The 25,000-nt window shown below is 41.2% G+C and overlaps 1 pseudogene; it reads right to left on the minus strand.

The window, feature by feature from the left end:
* Window positions 1-24,829, minus strand: LOC132610556 (pre-mRNA-splicing factor SLU7-like; annotated as a pseudogene).
* Window positions 24,830-25,000: the final 171 nt, after the last annotated feature.

The following is a 25,000-nucleotide window of genomic DNA, read 5'->3' on the forward strand; positions in this document are numbered from 1 at the left end:
ATGCAGTGCTATACAACTTTAAGGTACTAAATCATTGAAGAAATAGACCTCAACCAACCCCAACATAGAGGCTCTTCCACAATTTTCGACTAGGGAACTATCGTAGACAATTAACACGGTCCAACTACTATTTTCTCTAAGAGGTTAACAATTTGGCCACATCTCAAAATCAGTGAAGAAAGTCCTTCATTGGATCATCTTGGTGAATCCGCGTCATCCTATATGCCTCCATTTCTTCAGGTGTAACCTGTACAGGCAAAAGTCGTTAGAAAGACCATGAAGAAGACTAACCACCGATAGAAAAATAAAAATGAAAACTTAAATGTACCTCATCATTATAATTGACATTAAATTTCCTCTTCCGTTCATCCTTCTCTTCTCGTCTCTTCTCCTCATCCTGTTCAAACAACAAAATAAATTTGATCAGAACATCAGGAAATCAGATGCTCTAGAGCAAACTAAAAATCCACATAGCTGTCAAAAGACGGATCCAGTCAGATTACCACATCTTCCCAACCCCAACCTCTGGCAGTCCTAAGAAACATTTCTCCCCTTTTTTCTTTTGGTGGGCTTCCGGGGAGGGGGTCGTTTGCAAGCATCAGCCCTCGAAAACTCCACCCCCACGAAAAACTCTTTTGTACCCCCTTGTTTCCCTGAAATTTTGGTAACAATTGAATTTATAAGTGAGATATAGGATATGTGGACTTTTGGTTGATATGAAATATGTATGGACTTGTTTGTTATAATATATATAGATACGTATGCCAATGCCTTGAATAAGTATGTTGATATTAGGGATTAAGCTATGATATTGGGGATTAAGCTAAATATATATATATATATATATATATATATATATATATATATATATATATATATATGGCAATTTATTGTATTGAATGGATGAATAAAGCCAAAGAATACTGCAGATCCGGACTAAAATCAGAGAGAGAGAGAGCTTCAATATATTTTCTATCACAATGATCTAGATCTGAAAAAAGCCAACCCCCAAAAGTAGGAAAATGTCCTCTATTTATAGGTTTGCCCTATGGGCCTTGAATACAATACAAAACCTTTTAGAATAAAGAAACCCTAAAAGGATAAGGTAGAACTGTACGGTCTGACATCTGTACGATTATCAGTACAAAATGACAGAACGGTCTTGACGCGTGGCAGCACCGCAACTGCTTAACCGGACCAATGATCACGTTCAGTTCAGTCATGGAGTAATTGGACTAACGGCCACGTGAGTTTGATTTGGAGAAACCGGACTAACGACCACGTTGAGTTTGGCTCGAAGACACCGGATCAACGGATACACTTCTCTTATCTCGGTCAGCCGCATTCAGTGCAATCCCCCCGGTCTGAAGAAAAAACCGAACATACTCGTGCTCATTTGAACTTGCCCTCGGACCCCAGTCTCACCGGTCTTACATTGATCCGGTTTTCACCGTATACAGATAGTCCCTACACTTTCCGGACCGTAGTTTTACCGGAGTGACGGGAAGTGGATAAGTCACAAAATCGGTGGTTCCATAAGCTCGTTCTTATCTTGTAATTTTGGTGGGAACAGTTATGTCACGTCCTTTTGACATCGGCCACATGTCACATCCTTCTGACATCGGCCACGTGTCCCGTCCCGAATGGCCGACCTCGGGAACTGCAGTAACGCACGTCACTTCACGTCTCATTAATTGTGGGACACGTGTCGCCGCCCGATTGGTTGCTTTCTGTAACCGCTACAGTTCCACGCCTATATAAGGCCCTTAGCCATTTCACTTTTCCATTTTCACTTCTTCACTTCTTCATTCCTTGCTCATTTGATTGTTCCACTTCTTCATTTCTTGCTCATTTGATCGTAAGAAACCAACTTGCCAACTTCTCCATTTGCTATTTTGATCGAAAGTGCACCTTTGCTACCTCTTTCATTTGTCATTTTGCATCCTTCAACTGCTTCTTCCATCCTTCCTACATTTCCTCCACTGTTTCGTTTTTGAGTTTTCCATCTGCCACTTCAAACTCTCAAATCTTCTCTTTCACACCTTCCAAATGTCTGCCAACACCGAAACTACTTCCCAGGACGTTCCCTCGGTTTTTCTCAAGGACCGAAGCTGGCCTCAAAACCCTAAGGGAAAAACATTTGTTGAACCGACTGCTTTGGACATAGTGCCGTCCAGACCCAACTACAGCTACGAATTTGACGTCGAGAAGCCATCTTCGATTGCAGATAGGGGTTTCGACGTAAGGCGATACCCTTCATCTATTACGGAGGATCTCCTCTCCTAGGTCCGGGCCGACTGCAGATTGGATAATAGTTCGGTGCAAGTGTTCGCCCCCGGGCCCGACAAGTCTATTACCGATCATAGAGAAGGTTTCCTATATGTTTACACTTATCCATTTACACTCAAACTCAACCCTCCAATTGACCCGGTTATTTTGGAGATGTGCCGGACGTACAACGTGACCTTGGCCCAAATTGGGCCGATTATCTGGAGGACTGTGGCCTGCCGCCGGCTATTGGCCAATAACGTCAAAAGAGAATTCACGATGACGCACTTCATCCGGTTATATTCCCCGAGACTCTTCCGAGGAGGAGTAATAAAGCTTGTCAAGCGAGGTCGGAACCCGATCTTTTCCAAACTCGACGAGGACAGAGATCGAAGGTGGTTGGAACGTTATGTCCGGGTAAGGACCGCAGATGTTATTCCAGCCGATTACATGCCCTTTCCGGAGATGTGGAAAAATAGGCGTAAGTTCCTCAGTTCTCCCTTTTATAATTATTCTTCCTGCATGCTTTGTCAACACTTGCTCCCTTGCTTACATGTGATTCCCCCCTCCCCCCACCCCCCCCCCCCCCCCCCCCCCCCCCCCCTTTTTTTTTTTATTAGCCGAGGCATGGATACCTCCGGCCTTCCGGAACCTTACCGAATGGGTTGGAGCAATTATCAGTCAACACACTTATGAACAACGGGCATGGGGGGACCTGTCACGTGGCCGATGGGTTGCCCAAAATCACGGTAATCTTCTCCTTGATTTGGTATATATTGCATCCTTCCCTTTCTCCTTTTCTTTCTTATAACCCCTTTGATATTCAGGTTTACCCAAGGGCTCGGTGGAGGCAAGACCGGAACCTGCAGCCGAGCCTGCTGCATCGGTTCCTGAATTTGATACGGCAGGGTCATCTCGGCTCATTGCTGCTGCCGGAAAAAGACGGAGAAAGCCCTCGGACAAAGGGCAGAAACCAAAAAAAAAAAAGGCAAGGAGCGTTGTCCGAACTCTGAGGGATGAATCAGAGCCTGACGTTCTTATACGAAGGGTGTGAGGGCCCTTCCGTCGCCTCTGTTCCAGATGAGGAAGCCACCATTCCGCCCTTTCCTACTACTGAGGAAAGACCTTCCATTCCGGCTCCGCACACAGGTGGGGAAGAAGTTCTTATTCCAACTCCTCTAAGGTCAATTGAATTCATTGGCATTTCAGGTGACGCTTCACCCAAAGAGATTCCCCTGCAGAGGCCTAGAAGATCCAGGCCATCTTTGAATATTAAGACCGAACAAAGGGCATAGTCTGAGGTGGTGACTAATCTGCAACATCCGATGCACCTGCTTCTACCGAGACCGCTGAGGCTGTTCTGGCTTCTCCTACTCCTGCGTCGAGGTCTGATAACCTCGATGACATGTTCTCGGATACCCCTCCAGCAACCGGGGAAACTGCCGGGTTTGGCCATCTTCCCATTCCTCGGGTCACGAGGGCGGCTAGCCGGTCCACGAAAATGGGTGTGAGGAACAATCCCGTAGGTATTTTCCCAGCCCCTAGTGTAGAGACGAGGAGGACAAGGTCAGCGGTGATCACTGTCCCCGAGGACTGTAGTTTTTTATCCCATCATGTGGGGGTTGCAAGTTATCTAAGGCCCCTTATTTCAGATTCTGACAAGGAAAGGATGGTCGGGGTTCTTTGGCAGTGCCTTATCAACGAAGGCATGCATGCAGGCAACCGGGTAAATTCTACGTTCATCCTTACATAATATTGATGTGCGATTTTCAACTCCGTTTATTCAATTCCTTAACTTGATTTCGTTTCTTCTTCTGCAGAGTGTTGTGCTCGTTAATGAGGGCTTTGTCCGAGCCCAACACAAGGTCGATGACTTGAAGGGCCAGCTGGATGCCCAGGGTCAAGAAACGGAGAAGTATCGACTCCTCCTGCAGGAAAACGAAAACCAATTGAGCCGGGCTACCGCTCTTTCCAACCTTCAACCCAAGCTCGAGGCGGCTAAGGCCAAAAATCTTCGTTTGAAGGTCGAGTTGGCCGACATGGTTGAAAAGAACCAGCTCCTTGAAGCGGATAATGCCGGCCTCAATGAAGACAATGTCCGTTTTATTTCAAGGCTTGGTGAACTCGAGGCCAATATTTCCCAACTTCAAAGCGAACTCGATTCGGTCAAGGCCGATGCCGTGAAGATGGCAGAAAGGCATCGGCATCTTGAATCCGAGAGTGCTAAAGACAAGGAGAAGTTGAGGGTGGTCGAACAGAAGGCCGAGGATCGAGCCCGGATTAGTAACGAGCTCAAGAGCAAGTTCGAGGAGGCAGTCGAGGCCAATGACGTGCTTCAGGCCGAGCTTGAGTCGGCTAACCAACTTCAGACAGTTCTTCTCAGAGAGCGGTCCGAACTAGCGGCTAAATTGGAAAAAGCCGAGGCCGATTTAGAAGAGTCTCTTAAGGACATGGAGGCTGCCGAGGCTCGTACTACGATTTTGGTTGAGTATGAACGGTGGAAGTCCCGGAGGGCTACCCTCGAACAGGACCAAAAAGGATTAGAGGACCTCCAGGCTCGGATAAACGAAGCCAAAGCAAAGGAAGAGGAGGCTAAAAAAGCTCTTGACGCTGAGTCTGAGGATTCCGAGCGAACGGTTTCCGAGAACTCCGCCTCCAACCATACCGGGTAGATCAGGGGCTGCACTAGCCTTTATTTTGTTTTTGCCTTTTGGTTTGTTTTTGCTTTTTGACTTGTGGAAAGTTCAAATGTAAAAAACCTTTCATATATGAAATGAGCATTTCCCCTTTAATTGTTTCTTCATTCTTTTATCTGAATGCTTGTTATGACATTTGCCTTAATCGCTTATCCCGTTAGGAATAATCGAAGGTTCGGAGTCATTTCTTTTTCCGGACTGTGCCTAAGTGTTGGCTTTTCTCTGCGTTCGGTACATTTTTGTCCGAGAATTTGATCGAGTGATTTGTCCGCGGGACTTATTTATGCTTTGTGAATTCAGACGTCTCCGAATCACATTAGGCATTTTTAGGCCGAGGTTTTCCAACCGCTTACTTATAACAGATTAGGTTCAGATACCTGAATCCCTGCCTTGTCAAATTTTGATACGACAGTCCCTATTCGAGGGTGTTAAAGGATTTTGGCTCGGTTCGACGTGACCTTGTTGCCTTTGTCGCATTTCGACGGTAGTCCCCGGTGTAGGGTATTTAATAAAAAGATGTCGAATTTCAACGGTAGTCCCTAGTATAGGGTATTTAACAAGAAAACATGTCTCAGATGAATTTTGGCAAAATACATCAAATCACCTTTAAACTATACCCAAAATATCGATATCACATCTAAACTATACGGGCGACCTATTACACACCTGAACATCTAAAAACTAAATTTATTTGCACCTTATAAGCTGACGTGGCAAAAAAATAATGATAATTAATAAATAGGCGAGTGAAGTAGTAAAATAATTTTTAATTTAATAAAAACTGATTTTTTTTCAACTCTTCTTCTCCATTTTCACCACTACCACCCCCACCACCCAAACCCTCCTCTCCTCCATTTTATCACCACCACCACCACATCCCCCTCTTCTTCTTCACGCCCCACCCTCTATTCTTTCTACTTCATTTTTTTTTAATCATAATTTTCTACAACAACTTCATCAATTCATAATGATCTTCACAATTCTTCATCAATCCATAGAGAAAAAATTCACCATGTTACAACAACTTCACCAACTTAATCTTTTTCACTATCCACAATCAAATCCGTACACACCCACCATGGATTTCACTACCCCTATGAACCCCACCCTTCCAAAATCATACCAATTTCACCACTACCAAACCTTCCACTACCAAAAGTCACAACACCACCATCACCTATTTCAACACCCATCACAAAATACCATAGCAGCACCACCGCCACCACCGAAATTGTCGACCACCATCCTCAATTTCATCACCTTCCACCAAAACCACCGCCAAAGAATAATTTGGTGCAAAATCAAGAGAGAATTTTACACACACACACACACACAGAGGAACGGTCCAAGAAATAGCAAAAATTGAATTTTTTGCAAAACTTAAAGAGAATTGTCCAGCATCTTGGCCGGATTTTTGTGGCAAATCAGTTTCTGGTTTTTTTTTTTTTAAATGGTGGGCCCTAAATTGGTGGTGATGGCATCTTTGTTTATAGCTAGTAAATTTGATGGTGATGATGGAATTGATGATTGGGTTTGGAGATGGTGATATGCCAACAGTGACAATGGAGTTTTTGTGATAAGTATAGAAATTAAGGAAAAAGAAAATAGTGTAAATTAAAAAAATAGAAAAAATAAAAAAGAAACAGTACTGAAAGTAATAAAATTTATTTTATTTCCACGTGGCGCTGACATGGATGCGCGTGTGGAACACCACACACTGCAAAAGTGGTATAATGCCTTGCAGGGTGCGAATAATTTCAGTTTTTAGATGTTCAGGTGTGTAATAGGTCGCCCGTATAGTTTAGGTGTGATATCGACATTTTGAGTATAGTTTAAGGGTGATTTGATGTATTTTGCCATGAATTTTTCATAACTTTCTTTATATTACAAGTATTTGCACGTATATAATATGAAAACTTCATCCGTTTCCTTCTGCTTTTGCCATAACAAATACTAAGTGGACACGACTCATTTTGATCGTTTGGTCCTTACATCGAAGCCTAATACAGAAGGTCCGGGATTAGACAAAAATGAGAAACAAAATTGAGGACCTATCCGGGGTAGCATTTTACAGTGTTTCTTCATCTGTTTTAGTAAGTTGAACTCATTCTACCTTTCTGGGGTAGACCTCGATGTGGGTATGATAGTCCCCTAGTGTTTATCCGGGCTGCATGATCGGGTAAGCACTATCAAGTCCCCACTCAGGGGGTAGACCTTTCGTTCCCGGGCACTTTGCCTCGTTTTCATAAAGTAACACGTTGTACTTGTTGCCTCATTAAAAACCTTGTCGGAAAACCCACTTTGGGACAAAACCGAACTAAGGAAAAAAGTGCAACACGTGTTTTCAGTCCTAACTCCGTTCGGTATTCTACTTCTGCAAAAAGGAAGACAGGTTAAATAAAGATGATCACAAGGGTGGGCATTCATACCTTAGCAGTAGTATCTCTTCAAATGAGCCACATTCCAGTTATTACGCAGCCGTTGTCCGTCCATGGATTCCAGCTGGTACGATCCTTTGCCCGTTATTCCTGTTATCTTATACGGCCCTTCCCAGTTCGGACCCAACTTCCCGTCATTGGGATTCTTGGTGTTCAAAGTAACTTTCCGAAGCACCAAGTCCCCAACTTGGAAATGCCGAAAATTGGCCCTCCGGTTGTAGTACCTCTCCATTCTCTGTTTCTGAGTTGCTATACGGACCAACGCATTTTTGCGTAGTTCGTCTGCTAGGTCGAGTTTTATGGCCATAGCCTCCTCATTTGACTCGCCAGTGGCGTATTTGAATCGGAGGCTCGGTTCGCCAACTTCTACGGGGATCAGAGCTTCGGCCCCGTAGACCAATGAGAAAGGCGTTTCTCCCGTGCTTGATTTGACGTAGTTTTGTAAGCCCATAACACCTCCGTAGTACTTCCCTCCATTGATGTTTCGATGTTTCAAGTCTTTTCCTTAGATTTTGAATTATTGTTTTGTTCGTGGATTCCGCCTGTCCGTTTGCACTAAGGTGATACAGAGTTGATACAATTTTCTTGATCTTAAACCCTTCGAGGAAATTATTGACCTTGCTGCCAACGAACTGAGGGCCGTTATCATAAGTTATTTCGACCAGGATGCCGAAACGGCAGATAATATGGTCCCATATGAAGTCAATAACCTCCTTTTCTCTAATCTTTTTGAAGGCCTGCGCTTTAACTCATTTTGAGAAATAGTCAGTCATAAACAAAACGAAACGGGCCTTACTTGGTGCCCATGGCAAAGGACCAACGATGTCCATTCCCCACTTCATGAAAGGCCAAGGTGATATCACCGGGTGTAGCAACTCTCTGGGCTGATGGATCATTGGGGCATGTCTTTGACACCCGTCGCATTTTCGGACAAAATTCTTCGTGTCATCCTCCATTCGGTTCCAGTAATAACCGGCTCTGATAATTTTTCGAACCAAGGCTTCGGCACCAGAGTGATTACCGCAGGTACCCTCGTAGACTTCTCTCATCACATAATCGGTTTCTCCGGGACCCAAACACTTGGCTAGGGGTCCGAAAAAGGACCGTCGATACAATTGACCGTCTATTAAGCAGAACCATGCTGCCTTAGTCCTGAGTGACTGTGATTCTTTTAGGTCGCTCGGGAGCTTTCCATCTTGCAAGTAGTTGATGTATTTGTTGCGCCAAGCCCAAGTTAGATCCATCGTGTTTATCTCGGCATGCCCGTTTTCTACCGCCGAATTCATCAACTGCACTATGGTACCGGGGTTGATTTCCTACTCTTCGACTGAAAAGCCCAAATTGGCCAATGCGTCGGCTTCGTTATTCTGCTCCTTGGGTACATGCTGCATGGTCCACTCTTTAAACCGGTGCAGTATCACCTGAGTTTTCTCCAAATATCTTTGCATACGCTAATCCTTAACCTCGAAGACGCCATTTACTTGGTTAACGACCAAAAGAGAGTCGCATTTTGCCTCGATTACTTCGGCCCCCAGACTCCAAGCCAATTCCAAACCTGCAATCATAGCCTCATACTCGGCTTCATTGTTAGTCAATTTAATAGTTCTAATCGACTGCCTAATGGCGTCACCGGTGGGGGTTTTAAGAAGGATGCCCAACCTGAAACCTTTTAGGTTCGAGGCCCCGTCCGTGTGTAGAGACCAAATACTCGAAGCCTTTCCCAAGGTTAGCAATAATTCTTTTTCGACCTCGGGGATCATGGTGGGGGTAAAATCGGCCACAAAATCGGCCAAAATTTGAGACTTAATAGCTGTCCTAGGCTTATATTCAATATCATATTCGCTAATCTCTACAGCCCATTTGGTCAGTCTACTCGATAATTCCGGTTTATGCATGACATTCTTTAGCGGGTAAGTAGTTACTACACATATCGGATGACATTAAAAGTAAGGTTTCAGCTTTCTTGAAGCACTTACCAATGCCAAGACCAACTTTTCGAGGTGTGGGTAACGAGTCTCCGCATCCCCTAAAGTTCTACTCACATAACATATTGGAAATTGCGTACCTGCTTCTTCCCAGACCAAAACACCGCTTATCGCTAGAGCTGTCAAATTGGGCTTGGCCCGTGAGGCCGGCCCAACCCAGCCCTTTAATTAAGTGGGGTTGGGCTAGGCATTTTGCAGCCCATTTAGAAGTGAGGCTCAAAAGCCCAGCCTCACTTGACCCTTCAGCCTCAGAGGCTGGGCCGAGGCCAGCCCGTGAGGCCCAAAATTAATTAATTAATTATTAATTTAAAATTCTAAAATAACTAAACAAGAAAACATAAAGGAAGAAAAATAGGTACTAATACATAATACATAAACATAAGCCTAAAAAAGACACTAGGGTTTTCTACTTTTCTTAACATCACTTTCTTTTCTTCTGCGCAGCTTTCTTAGTTTCTTTAGCCTTCCACAGTTCCACTGAGTCGAGTGAAGAAGAAGCACAATAAGTCAAAACCTGGTAAGTAATTTCTCTTCTCCATACATAAAGAGTGTTATTTTTGACTTTGTAAATTCATTTGATTTTTTATAATCGATTTGGGATTTTCGTTATCAACATCTTCTTTTCAGTTTCTTCTACATAATGAGACCCTTTTGTGCAGCTATGTCTGCTATTAAGTTAAAAGTCTTGTTTGATTAGATGTTGGTTGGAGCATGTGTAAAATATAAAGTACCTTTTTCTATAAAGCAAAATTATCAACGAGAACTTGCATTGTGTTTGATTAGATGTTGGTTGGAGCATATGTAAAATTATAAAGTACCTTTTTTCTATAAAGCAAAATTATCAAAATTCCACAAACTACTGTAGATACTCTCCAAATCTTGATAATATCAACGAGAACTTCCATTGTGGGTTCAATTTTGTCCTGCTTTGTATTTTTTTTAGTAAAGAATTGAAGCCAAATATTGGGTTTTCTTACTGTTAATATGTCTTGGATGTTTATTGTTACTACAAGTCTACAACCCTGTTTGAGAATGAATAATGAATTTATATTATTTAACAATCTTCTTTTTTATCTTATTATAGGAACATCCATGGAGGATGATGATCATAGTACACCTAAAGCTAGTTTAGAGGTGAAATCATTGGAGGATGATGAACATAGTACACCTGAAGCTAGTTTAGAGGTGAATGAACCTGAAGATGAAGAACTTGAACAGAAAAAACTGAGGCAGTTAAAATCGAATGTTTGGATTTATTTCAAGAAGACTGGTAGAGATAAAGATGGAGTGGAAAGGGCAATATGTAGAGGTTGTAAAGATCCATATCGGGTTGGTTCTACTCCAGGACCCAAAGGTAAGAACTATGGAACATCACATTTAAAACGTCATTTAATTAGATGTAAAAAACTGAAATACCACAGTTTGGGTCAAATGTTTATGGATAAACAAGGTAAAATACAGTCTAGAAAAATAGACCAATTGGTTTCATGTGAAATGCTTGCTGAAGCTATCATTAAGCATGATTTGCCGTATTCTTTTGTTGAATATGATGGAATTAGAGCTTGGGCAAATTATGCAAGTCCAGAATTAATAATGCCATCTAGGAACACTTCTGTTGTGGATGTCCAAAAAGTGTATTTCAAAGAGAAGGAAAAGTTAAGACAAGTCTTAGCTAAGATTCCGAATCGAGTTTGCTTAACTTCTGATTGCTGGACAGCAGGTACTTCTGAGGGGTATCTTTGTTTAACTGCTTCATATGTTGATGACAATTGGAAGTTAGTTAGTAAGATTTTGAATTTTTGTCGTTTGATTCCTCCTCACACGGGAGTAGAATTGGCTGCAACTATATATGATTGTTTGAAAGAGTGGGGCATTGATAAGAAGGTGTTCTCTATCACTTTGGATAATGCGACTAATAATGATAGCATGCAAAATATTTTAAAAGGGCATCTTAGTTTGCAACAGAGTTTATTATGTGATGGTGAGTACTTTCATGTGCGTTGTTCTGCCCATATTCTGAATTTAATTGTTCAAGAGGGTTTGAAAGCAGCTAATGATGCTTTGTTTAGAGTTAGAGAAAGTGTGAAGTACGTCAAAGGATCAGATGCTAGAATGAGAAAGTTTGAGCAATGTGTTAAGCAAGTGGGAATTAATACAAATTTGGGTTTACGTTTAGACGTCGCTACCAGATGGAACTCAACATACTTGATGCTTGAGAGTGCACTACAGTATGAAAAAGCTTTTTCCAGTCTACAGTTGGTTGATAGAAATTACTCTCATTGTCCTACATCTGATCATTGGAGAAGGGCAGAAAAAATATGTGAATTCTTGGAACCTTTTCATGAAATAACCAACTTGATTTCTGGTTCAAGTTATCCGACCTCCAACTTGTACTTTATGCAAGTTTGGAAAATTGAATGCATGCTGATGGAGAAGGCACAGAATCCAGATGGAGTTATTAAGGAAATGGCTTCAAGAATGTCCAAGAAGTTTGATAAATATTGGAGTAAATATAGTGTAGTGCTTGCCTTTGGAGCAATCCTTGATCCTCGCTTCAAGTTGCAACTTTTAAGGTATTGCTACTCTAAGGTAGATGATGCTTCTGCACAAGAGAAGGTTGAAACTATGAAAAAAAAATTGTACAAGCTCTATGAATATTATGCAAATAGTCAAATTGGAGCAACTACTTCTACTATTTTGTGTAAACCAACTCAAGAAAGAAGCCGATCCAAACAAAAGGAATCCAGATTATTTGATGTAAGTAATTTTTACTTTATTCTTGATGAATTCTCTTATTCATTTTGGTGTAAGTGATACTTTTTAATCAAGCAATTATATTTCCTATTTCTTCCTCTTCTTTTTATTTTTATAATCTGCATTTCATATTATAAATTAATAGGAATTTAAAATGTTCGAGAGTGAATCTTTTTGCAATGCTGGAAAGTCAGAATTGGACCTTTATTTGGAGGAACAGAAGCTGGATTATGAGAAGTTTCATGGGATGGATGTTATTAAGTATTGGAAGGAAAATGAAAGGAAATATCCCGACCTTTCAGTGATGGCACGTGATGTACTCAGTGTTCCAATTACTACTGTAGCATCAGAATCAACGTTTAGTATTGGTGGTTGTGTTGTTACCAAGTACAGAAGTTGTATCCATCATGAGAATGTCCAAACTCTTATTACTACAAGAAATTGGTTGCATGGATTTACTTGGCCTAATGCTGGTAATGTTTTCTTTGGTTAAATTACTATTGTTTTTCTTAATCTATTTGTTAATGGTTAACTAATTAATATTTTGTATGTGATGTAAAATATAGATGAAGATGAAGCTGTTAAGGAAACGATACCTCATGTTGATTCAAATGTGCTCGATGGTTCTGGTCCTTCTGGATATGTTACAGCTGCAAGTTGAAATGAAGTTGTTAAGCTTTAATTGACTAGTTTTTTAATTTTAACTCGTCAGGATTTTATTTTTGTGACTGGGCAGAATTCTAGTGCAAGATTTGTATGTTTTTTGGATTATCAAACTGTAGAAGTTTGGCTTGCTAAATGTTGACCAGTTAGTTACTATGTTTCTGCTCATTCTTTTGCTTGATGTTAATTACTATTATCTTATATAATACACTTGTTATTAAACTGAAGACCTATAATGGTTGGTGATTTTCCAGTGGCTATCTTGCTTACTGCTTGGTAATCACGTAAGATGGTAGCAGTTTTGAATTGATCATTTTTTATGCAATTTGTACTGTGGCTGCAAATGAAGACAGGTTGTGACTTTTTTTTTCCGTTTTTGATGTCTCAGTTTACTTTCAATTTCTATTGAAGGGCCAACCCGTCCTAACCCGTGGCCCGCTTAGGGCTGGGTTGGGCTGCCAGTTTGAAGGCCCTTCAATAAAAAGGGCTAGCCCATCCTAACCCATTTAACTCCCTAGCCCGTTAGGGTTGGGTTGGGTTGGGTTGGGTTGGGCCAGCCCGTTTTGACAGCTCTACTTATCGCTACCTCGGATACGGCAAGGTACAAAAACAGCTATTCGTCTGCCTTTGGTGTGTGCAGCAGAGGCGAGCTCGATAAGTATCTTTTTAATTCCTGCAAAGCTTTTTGGCATTCCGGTGTCCAGAAGAAGTTATTCTTCTTCCTCAGTAAGGAGAAGAAACGGTGACTTTATCCGAAGACCTCGAAATGAAACGACTCAGTGCTGCTATCCTTCCGGTGAGCCTCTGCACTCCCTTGACGTTGTTTACCACTTCGATATCCTCGATGGCTTTGATCTTGTCCGGATTAATTTCAATTCCCCGGTTTGACACCATGAAACCCCAAAATTTGCCTGATCGGACACCGAAGGCACATTTCTCTGGGTTAAGCTTCATGTTGTATTTGCGGAGTTCATCAAAGGCTTCCTGCAAATGTTTTAAATGGTCCTCTGTTTCCAGGGACTTGACTACCATGTCGTCAATATAAACTTCCATTGTTTTCCGTATCTGTTCTTCGAACATTTCATTAACAAGGCGTTCGTAAGTTGCTCCGGCATTTTTTAACCCGAAGGGCATGACATTGTAACAATAAGTCCCATACCGGGTAATAAAGGATGTTTTCTCTTGATTCTCCGAGTGCATCCAGATTTGGTTGTACCCCGAGTAAGCATCGAGAAAACTTAACATCTCATGCCTGACCGTTGCATCGATCATTCGATCAATGTGAGGCTTCGGAAATGAGTCCTTCGGGCATGCTTTGTTTAACTCCTTATAGTCAACACACATTCTGAATTTATTACCTTTCTTTGGCACCACCACTACATTAGCTAGCCAGTCCGGATATTTTACCTCCCAGATAGAACCTATTTTTAAAAGCTTTGTTACCTCATCTTTTACGAAGACATGTTTCGACTCGGCCATTGGCCTCCTTTTTTGCTTCATCGGGGGGAATCTCCTATCGAGGATAAGCTTATGAGTCGTGACTTTCGGTGGTACACCTGTCATGTCTATATGTGACCATGCAAAACAATCGGCATTAGCTTGAAGAAATTTAATTAAATTGTTCCTGAGCTCCGAGGTTAACCTTGTGCCCAGGTATACCTTTCTATCCGGTAGATATTCGAACAAGATGACTTGTTACAGCTCCTCCACGGTAGATTTGGTTGCATCCGAGTCGTCCGGTAATACAAACGATCTGGGTACGCCGAAATCGTCTTCTTCACCAACCGGATCTGATCCCTTCTGTTCTGCTTTCGAACCCGCTTCCTTTAATTGCTATTTGGTGTCTTTGCCCCCAATTAATTCATCATCTCTTTGATCCGGCTTTTTTGGAAAAAGTGACGCTTCCTCGACCGCGAACATCTCCCTTGCAGCGGGTTGTTCACCTCGGATAGTTTTTATCCCCTCCGGGGTGGGGAACTTCAGCAACTGATGTAGTGTTGACGGTATTGCTCTCATGCTATGAATCCACAGTCTGCCGAGTAAAGCATTATACTTCACATTTCCCTCGATGACATAGAATACCGTCTGTTGTATGCTGCCGTCGATGTTGACCGGCAAAGAAATCTCTCCCTTTGTGGTTTCACTTGCCATATTGAACCCACTGAGTACTCGGGCTACCGGTATAATCTGGTTGAGTAGCCTTGGTTGTTCTACCACTCTCCATCGGATGATGTTAGCCGAGCTATCTGGGTCAATCAAAATACATTTAACTTGTGATTTGAAAATAAGAATAGAAATTACCAATGCATCATTGTGCGGTTGAATGATGCCTTCTGCATCCTCGTTGCTGAAGGAGATGGAACCCTCAGGTACATAATCCCGATTACGCTTCTCACGCACAACGGAAACCTTAGTTCGTTTCATCACCGGCCCTCGAGGAGCGTCCGTTCCCCCAATTATCATATTGATTACATGTTGAGGTTCCACCGATTCGGCCCGTTTGTGAGAGTCCCTTTCCTTGTAGTGGCTTTTAGCCCGTTCACTCAGGAATTCTCGAAGGTGGCCATTCTTCAATAAGCAAGCCACCTCCTCCCTTAGTTGGCGACAGTCCTCAGTTTTGTGCCCATGGGTTTCATGATATTCACACACCACGCTCGGGTCCTGTTGACCCGGGTCTGACCTCAATGGCCGTGGCTATCTTGCTTCCGTGAAACGGCCGATAGCCAAGACGAGATCCGAGGTATTGATGTTGAAGTTGTACTCCGATATCCTTGGCGGGTCTTTGTTGCTAGCCGAACTCCCGGCATTGCTTCTAAATGATAGACCACGACTGTTCGACAGGCGCTTGGCCCGTTTATCACCCCGACCAGAGAAGTGATTGGGGCCAACCCTTGATCTTTCCGATCTGAAGCTCGATTTTTCCGAATGAGAGTATGGCTGGTATCTTTCCCTCGATGATCGCGTCTCCGGTCGTAAACTTTCCTCGACCTTTCAGAGCTTTTGCTCATATTTATGGGTCCCTGGGAGAGCTCGAGTTGGTCATCCTCTACCCGAATCTTTCATTCGTACCTGTTATGAACATCTGCCCAGGTTACAACCTCATATTCCAACAAGTTTTTTTTCAGTTTGAATGAGGTCGTCGAGCTCCGAGGATTAAGCCCTTTGGTAAAAGCTTGTGCAGCCCATTCCTCCGGAACTGGAGGGAGCTCCATCCATTCCCTTTGGAAACGGTTCACAAATTCCCGTAACAACTCATCATCCCTTTGGGCTATGCGGAAGATGTCCCCCTTCTGTGCTTGCACCTTTTTAGCCCCAGCATGGGCTTTTATGAACGCATCTGCCAGCATTTCGAACGAAGTGATTGAATGCTCGGGCAGATGGTCATACCAGGTCAGTGCTCCTTTTAATAGGGTTTCCCCAAACTTTTTCAACAACACGGACTCAATTTCATCCTCTTCGACATCATTGCCTTTTATGGCACAAGTGTACGAAGTCACGTGCTCCTGTGGGTCCGTTGTGCCATCGTATTTCTGGATATCCGGCATTTTGAACCTCTTCGGGATCAACTTCGGAGCCGCACTTAGAGGGAAAGGACTTTGAATGTACCTCTTTGAATCCGGTCCTTTTAGAATAGGCGGAGCCCCCGGGATCTGATCCACCCGAGAGTTATACGTTTCCACCCTCTTCTCTGTTGAATCTACCCGCTTTGCCAAGGTCTCGAGCATCTTCAAAACTATAGTGGATGAACTAGCTCCCGATCCATTACTCTCGACTCTCCGTGTTTCATCCCTCCTTGGTTCGGTGACCCATTTTGACCTTTCCGAAGCTACCTTATCATTTTTGCTCTGCAGCTGAGCTATTGCAATTCCTTGTTGGCTTTGGCAGTCCCCTGTTCCTGCAACATTTCAAAAATTAAACGTAAGTTAATCTCATCAGAAGTATCCGGTGCTTTCCGGCCTTGAGCCCGAGATAAAGTAACTGAGTTGTGAGTATTCAAGGGATCAGTGACCGGTAGGGTGGCGTTCTCCGAGTTCACGGTGTTCTGCCAGTTGAGGCCTTCCCTCGAATCAACAGAGTTTGGGTCGATTGGATCTGTTGGTAGGCTTCATAACCCATTGGTCTCGTCTTCAGCCACAATCTCGTTGTTGTTGACATGACCAGACTGCCCGCTGCTTGCCATTTGGTCCGTTTTTTGCAGAAATTAGCAGAAGATTCCTTAATCAAACGGGTAAAAGGAGATAGAAGCAAGGATTAAAAAACCACTATTATCCTAGCCTCACGATGGGCGCCAAACTGTTTCCCCGCAATTTTGGTAACAATTGAATTTGTAAGTGAGGTATAGGATATGTGGATGAATTTTAATCTACTTTTGGTTGATACGAAATATGTATGGACTTGTTTGTTATAATATATATAGATACGTATGCCAATGCCTTGAATAAGTATATTGATATTGGTGAATAAGCTATATATATATATGGCAATGTATTGTATTCAATGGATGAATAAAGCCAAAGAATATTGCAGATCCGGACTAAATCAGAGAGAGAGAGAGAGAGAGAGCTTCAATATATTTTCCATTACAATGCTCTAGATCTGAAAAAAGCCAACCCCTAAAAGTAGGAAAATGTCCTATATTTATAGGTTTGCCCTATGGGCCTTGAATACAATACAAAACCTTTTAGAATAAAGAAACCCTAAAAAGATAAGGTAGAACTGTACGGTCTGACACCTGTACGGTTATCAGTACAAAATGACAGAACGATCTTGACGCGTGGCAGCACCGCAACTGGTTAACCGAACCAACGGCCACGTTCAGTTCGGTCATGGAGTAACCGGACTAACGGCCACGTGAGTTTGATTTGGAGAAACCAGACTAACGGCCACGTTGAGTTTGGCTCGGAGACACCGGATCAACAGATACACTTCTCTTATCTTGGGTCAGCCGCATTCGGTGCAATCCCCCCGGTCTGAAGAAAAAACCGAACATACTCGTGCTCATTTGGACTTGCCCTCGGACCCCGGTCTCACCGGTCTTACATTGATCCGGTTTTCACCGTATACACCCCTAAAAATAAATTATTTGAAGCAGAAAATACATGAACCAAATGAATTCATTAGCATGACGTGCAAAAATGGAGGGTAGCGCTATGCATGGGTTTGTAAGTGTACCTTCTTTAGAGATTCAGTGAGCCTTCTCTGGTCTAGTATCAAATCTTCTGGTACTTCAGTCCCCAAGTAGCAACCCTCTTCTCCTCAGAGGGCATATGTGTATATGTGTATCTGGATCAAATATTGAGGGGAAAAAAATGATTTGATCACTCCCAGACATTCTAGTTCGATGCTCCGTATCTCTAGCATAGAACCACACGTAATGAAGCTAGCAAATTCATTTGTACTTAATATCTTCTATACCCTTTGCATCTTCTTGTGCCCTCTAATAAAATCTCTTCAAAAAAAGAAAGACATTCTAGTTTTATAGGGCATGCAAACAATGGAAGTCAACTAATTGGCTTGAATGCATTTTACAACAGTAGGGGGACACACTAAGTTTGCTCAGAGTCTCTGAATATTCCTTTCAGAGACTGCCCCATAACCAAATTTTCTAATTTGAAGATATATCTTGAGAAAGTTCCTACACCACATTAATTAGGAAACTAGTTAGCTATAATCACTAATGTATCTTCAATCCCACAACCTAAACCTTCTTAAATGCAAAGAAGCATAGAAATCAATCCAGAAAATAGAGAATGGAAAAAAGGAGAAAGCTTCTCGCCCATTTTCCTGGAATAGAAGATGCTAATTTCTTTCTCTCTATAATCCTACAGCTTGGAATTATCTTCTTTCCAATAAAGAGTTAGCATCACATTCCGACAATATTGTCATTACAAACTAAGAAACTTTTGATAACCCGAAACCCCCTCTTAGGAAGATTACTAGAGAGAGTACCAATCAAAAAATATACGGAACATACTTGTACTATACTAACAACTTATACTAAACAATGCCAATTAGTCCCTCTGTCCCAATTTATGTAACACTCTTTCTTTTAGTCAGTCCCCAAAAAGAATGATACCTTCCTATATTTAGTACTAATAATTTAAATTCAAAAGTTTACCTCAATGAGATGATTACAGCCACACAAATATCTATGACTTACTTTAGACCACAAGCTTCGAAATTCTTCCTTTCTTTCTCAAACTCCGTGCCTAATCAAACACCGTCACATAAATTGCGACGGAGGGAGTACTCATTTTTAATTAGTTAAGACAATGCCAATCACTTTCTTCATTGGTAAAACAATGCCAATTACTGACAAAACCACTAAAGTGAGCTTCGATAACATGTACGGGAAACAATTACTTTCTGATAACTCAGCGGAAGGTAACAAGTGAGCTTAAGAATTGGCAGGTCAGGTAAATTTTGAGAAATAGATACGATATTAAGGTAACTACAGAAAAGTATGACAGTAAGGTTATGCAAGCAGAGTCTTTTAATTTCAAGACTACATCAATAGTTTCAACATACCTTCAGCAGCCTCCTTACGAGCAATGTTGGCCTTCATAAGATCAGCAGAGGCTTCTGCTGCTTCAATTCCAGCAGCACTGGTACAATAGCTATTTCTGATTTTTTGTCTGCAGCATCTGTAACCCCATTGGTGATCTTTCCACCATGAACCCCAAACTGCGGTGTGGTTTTTGATGTAAACATCCTCTTCGTATTTGCTTCTAGGAAGTGACATCTCCTGCAGATAGCGAGTTACTGAATTAGGCAATAGAAACAAACAAATATCACAGGAAGTATTTGACTGCACATTCCCTTCCATTGATTCGAATACAACTAATTCCTCCTCATTTATGCAGAAAAGCGAGCACAGAACTTGACAAGCTTGATGGACAGATCAAACTAAGAGCTCCAAACCCCCTTCCATAAGTAGGAACAACAAAATCATCTTTCTGAGAAATAAATGGCACATAAAAAAATATATTGCCTTCAATAAATCCAAGTTAGTTGATTATCCTCATTTAAAAGGTAAATTGAGACCTTAACAGACTCAGTCTTATCATGATGCTAAAAGTTGAAAGCACCACTCTAGCGTACACATGTTTTGCATCTTGCTTGAACACGCTCTCTCTCTCTCTCTCTCTCTCTCTCTCTCTCTCTCTCTCTCTCTCTCGGATCTTACCCATTCCAGTGTGGAGCTTAATTATAGACCATATTAGCTAAATTAATCAACCATCTAGTCTGTCTTTAGAATCTTTCTTTTCCAGACTATATGTATAAATCTTTATGCTATTCCTCCTCCTTTCACTTCATTTCTAGCCCTTCCTCTCTATCGAGTGTTACTTTCTGTCTTAAGGGAACTCTTCGTAGAGAGAGACTGACATACATGCCTTCAAATAGGTGGTGATGGTGGTCAGTGAATGAGTAAACTATGTCAACTAGAGCAGCGTGGAGTAGAGGATGCATACAGCTAAACCCAACTAATTCAAAATTGAGGCGCCGTTCTCATTATGATTTTTCCAGACAACTAGAAAGCAGCTTGAAAAAACCGATTTATTGACCACTACATACATCAGGGGCAGCAGCAACTCGATGGATGTCTATTTAGGAACACCACCCCCCACCCCCCCGCCCCGCCCCAACAAAGACATAATTGCTCCAAGGGATGAGAAAGTACAGACACTGTAACTTTAGGCATCCATGACACCCAATTTAATATACAACTATTACTACACCTCAATCCCAGGCTAGTTGGGTTAGTTATATGACTTATCCAACACTTACTGCACACACAAATATCTAGACAACATAGAAGAATCTGTGGTGGGTGGGTGGGGGGGGGGGGGGGGGGGGGCGGTGGCAGCTACGAGGGTGTGCTACCCCCCCCCCCCCCCCAACAAAAAAAAAAAAACAGAAGAACCACTTTTTGGATAGTACTTCAACCAATAATAGGCAGCGACTAAGTAAACAGTTACCTGGCCCTTCAGTATCCTACCAGCACGATCATATTCAACCTCATTCTCACTTTGACCTAGTAGGAGCTCCCTTGGAAGTGTGTCATAGCTAGCTGCATTGCCATACTTCTCCATGACATCATCCTTAGTTTTCACCTTCAGTTTCTTCTTGTCAATCTTACAATTTTTGTAGAGCAATTCTGCCTGGGATGGAGCTGCTTGCATATGAACATCATGACCCTTCTCAAAAGCCTCCCAGGCATGAATATTAAGCTGCTTGAACTCCAATGCTTGACCACTAACTCTGTTTTGGTTATCACCCTAAACAGAGAGACAATCAATGAGTTGATAAACAAACATATAACAAAAGATACAGAGTTCTAACCCATTTTGGATTAAGAGCACTTACAGCATAGGATTTTTCGTTCGGATCCGTATCAGGAAGAGGATCTTCACGCATGGACTGTGTTTTGGGATCATAGTGTGCTGAATTTACATCAAGATTGAGAAGATATTTAGCTGCATCCTCCCGAATACGCAGGTTCCTGGTCATGACAGATGCATCAATGGTGTGTAGCGTTCAACCACAATATTGTAAAAGTGACAACAACTTAACCCCCACAATGACCCAGAAAAGATATTAAGAAAAACTCACCTAACAGTCTCTGTGCTACCACCGCCAGTGGTTCGCACCCACTTCTCAACTTTGGCAAAATCCATTTGCTTGCTCTCGTCAACCTTCGCTTCGTCTACCTTCAAAGCATCCATACAATCCTCATTGTCACTATCACTTCCTTTGTCATCCTTGTTATTTTTCTCTTCCAATTCTTTAAGCTGTTGCTCCTTGAGGTATTTCCTTGTTGCTTCATATCGTTCAATGACATGGGCATAAGAAGCAGCATCATAACCATTCCAGCGATCCCTTTTACCATCATAATCTAGCTCAAACTGCTCTATCTTCTCATCAGGAGCAATATGTTTCCCTGTCCATTTTGCTCCCAGTTTGCGTGGCCTATCCATGCATGACTTAGTCTCATGGGTCATTGCTCCACAGCTGCACAAAAGACAAATGGACATTTATCTTTCAGGATCTTTTGGATAATCCTATAAAATGGCTAATCACTTGAACCAATGCATATCATGAAATGCTTATGGAACTCATAGAAGAAATGAAATGTTTATGAGAAACTGCAGATACTTATTTACCTTACCATAATCAGGCCCTCCAAGCCTTCTAACGCTTTGGAAACACATATAACAACACCAATATAAAGCCAAATGGTCTAAATCATTTAGGATGACGACCCTGAAAAACATGTCCATTTCTAGTAGTTTATAACTCAACCGAACAAATATTAGTTGGCCTCAGGTCATGAATAAAGAGGAAATAGCAACAGATATAACCTCCTACTCCCTCTGACACAGATTGATATCTGCATTCCTACAGCCACAGATTTTTTTTTATTTTTTTTTATGACATGGGAACCCGCAGCCGCTACCCTTCGGATGCGCACAGGGTAAACCACAGATAATATTCTTTCCCAAACCTTATCAAAGAATATGTGCTTTCCGAAATAAATAACTTCTATTTTACACATAACACTTTTCCTTCAAAAAAAAATTTCACATATACCACATGAAATTTACATGTTCTCCACACTGATCAATACTAGTTTTCCTTTCCAACAGATAGCCAAAAAAACAAATTCTTTTCCTAAAATGCTCCCCATTAAGCACCAAACAGTCACAATCTTACGTAGAAGTGTTTTTTCTGGTTGCAGATTCTAAACCCTTGTGTTAATATTTAATTTTTAACCTAACAAGTACTATTTGCCAAGGCAGCGCATTACCCATTTCTTCTGTTTGGCACAAAATTGTAATAAGGAAGACTGAGCATCCATCTTTCAAGGAAGGCAGCAAGCATAAGTGTTCGAAAGTTAAAACTCCAAAGCAAAACTCTTCATAGTTGGATTTCTTTTAAACTAAAATGCAAGCAGTAGGAGCAATAGTATGTCAATAAATGACAAACAGAAATTAAGCACATGCGACAGTCAGACAAACACAAACTAAAATACCCAAAGAAGTAAAGAAACATCACACCTACTTTTCACATGCACCCTTCCTATACTTGTCAGCCTGATATATCTGTGCACCTCTGTCGCACCATAATTTTGTGTAATTCGGATCCGATTTCCACTTCCTTTGATGTTTCAAACTCTGTTAGCACCGCAATAATTGAAAGGTCAAAATATTTGCACGAAACCATGAAAACAAAAACAAATAAGAATAACAGCTTGTTTGGATGGCTGTTACCTGTTGTGTTGTATTGTGTTGTTAGTTTAAATACAATGTTTGTTTTAATTGTTACTTAAATTTTATTATATTGTATCGTTAAATCCATCGTTGTGTAACGACGAAAAGTCCCATTTTATTTAATGACCAATTTGGTGTGATCACATTGTTACCTTATTTTTTCTTCTCATTTTTGTCTTCACTTATTATCTAATAATCCTATTTTATCCTTTTTATAGTAGCTCTATCACGTACCCAACTTTTTCTTGTAGATTTGTCCTTCAAAGTTTCTGATGTGTGGCATTATGTAACGACGAGAAACAATACAATCTATCCAAACGTTGTATTCATGAAAACAATACAATATAGTGATATACTATAGTACTCCCTCAGTTTCAATTTTTGTCTGGTTTTGACTTGACATGAAGTTTGAGAAGACTTTTGAATCTTGTAGTTGTTAACTATATGTAGAATGTACCAAAATGCCGTTTAATCTTGTAGTCTTAAGCATGCCACGTGGAAAGTTGGAATTAGAGAGTTCCCAAAAAAGAAAAGAGGCATTCTTTGTGAAACGGACTAAAAAGGAAAGCAAGACAAACAATTGAAATGGAGGGAGTGATACACTATCAAATGATATGTACCGACCATCCAAAAAAGTGTAAAAGAAGATACACGTACTGGTCTTTCTGCATTGAGATACCAAGGAGCTGAAGACATATACTGAGGAATATGAGGATTGATTTCTTTGCCATCTTCGTCCACCTCAGCCGGAGCAAGACCAGCCTTTCTTGCTTCTTCCAATTTAACTGTTTCCTATGATCCTCCCTAGATTTAAATGTCACTGCAATTCCATACATTTAATTAAGGGATTTTTACAAAAATATACAACCCAACATAATATATTACACCTACATAGCCATATTTTCAGTTCACATTCGCATAACCAACTTTTTTTTTTGCAACAGTGCTTATATACACGGTATACAACATTATAAGACATTATACAAACATTATACAACATTATACAGTTACGATAAACAATGTGTCCACCTATAATAATGTATAATAAGAGGTGTTTAAGGAAAAACTGGGCTAAACCGGATTAATATAGTATAAAGTTCGTAATAATTACCACCAAAAAGAAATTGGGATTTTTACAAAAATATACAACCCAGCGTAATATATATTACACCTACATAGCCATATTTTCAGTTTAGATTCACATGACCAACTTTTTTGTTTAACAGCAGTGCTTATACACACGGTATACAAACATTAAACAAGGTGCCCACCTGGTATAAAAGGAAAAACGGGGCTAATCCGGGTAAATATTCTTTCCCAGTAAGACACAGAGCGAGCGTATGTTTTCCTTATTACGCATGAATCAACACAAATGTAGAAGCTAGTGATGAAATACATGCATACCTGATGCAGTAGCCATAATTGCTTCTGTAAAAGGAAACTGAGAGCAAAATTGATTGGATTGACAAAACCCAAGAAACATATTACGCTCTTGCAAACATAATTCGGGTGGGGAACTATCTATCTATTTATATACTGCCTGTGTCCAAAAAATTACCCTCCTTTCCTTTTTAGTCTGTCCAAAAAAAAATATCACTTGTATGTTTAGAAATAATTTAACTTTATTAAATAATTTACTATAACACAAAAACCTAAAGCTTAATTGGATCGTATATTTCAAAAAAAATCCTTTTATTTCTTAACCCTTTGTGCCAAGTGAAAAATATAATCTTTTTGGACCGAGGGAGTATATAATTTCGGAGAGAAGGGGGTTGGACTTGGAGCCATACGGCTACCCTCTGGTTTTATTCGTGGAGGCTGTGTGGGCGGACCCGGCCTGTTTTTGTTGGGCCTGTACATGTCTAATGGGTCATTTGCACTTTTGATCCTATTTGGGCAATTTGCAGGATTGGCCTTCACTGGGG

The sequence above is a fragment of the Lycium barbarum genome, chromosome 9, assembly GCF_019175385.1.
Source record: "Lycium barbarum isolate Lr01 chromosome 9, ASM1917538v2, whole genome shotgun sequence".
NCBI classification, from domain to species: Eukaryota; Viridiplantae; Streptophyta; class Magnoliopsida; order Solanales; family Solanaceae; genus Lycium; species Lycium barbarum.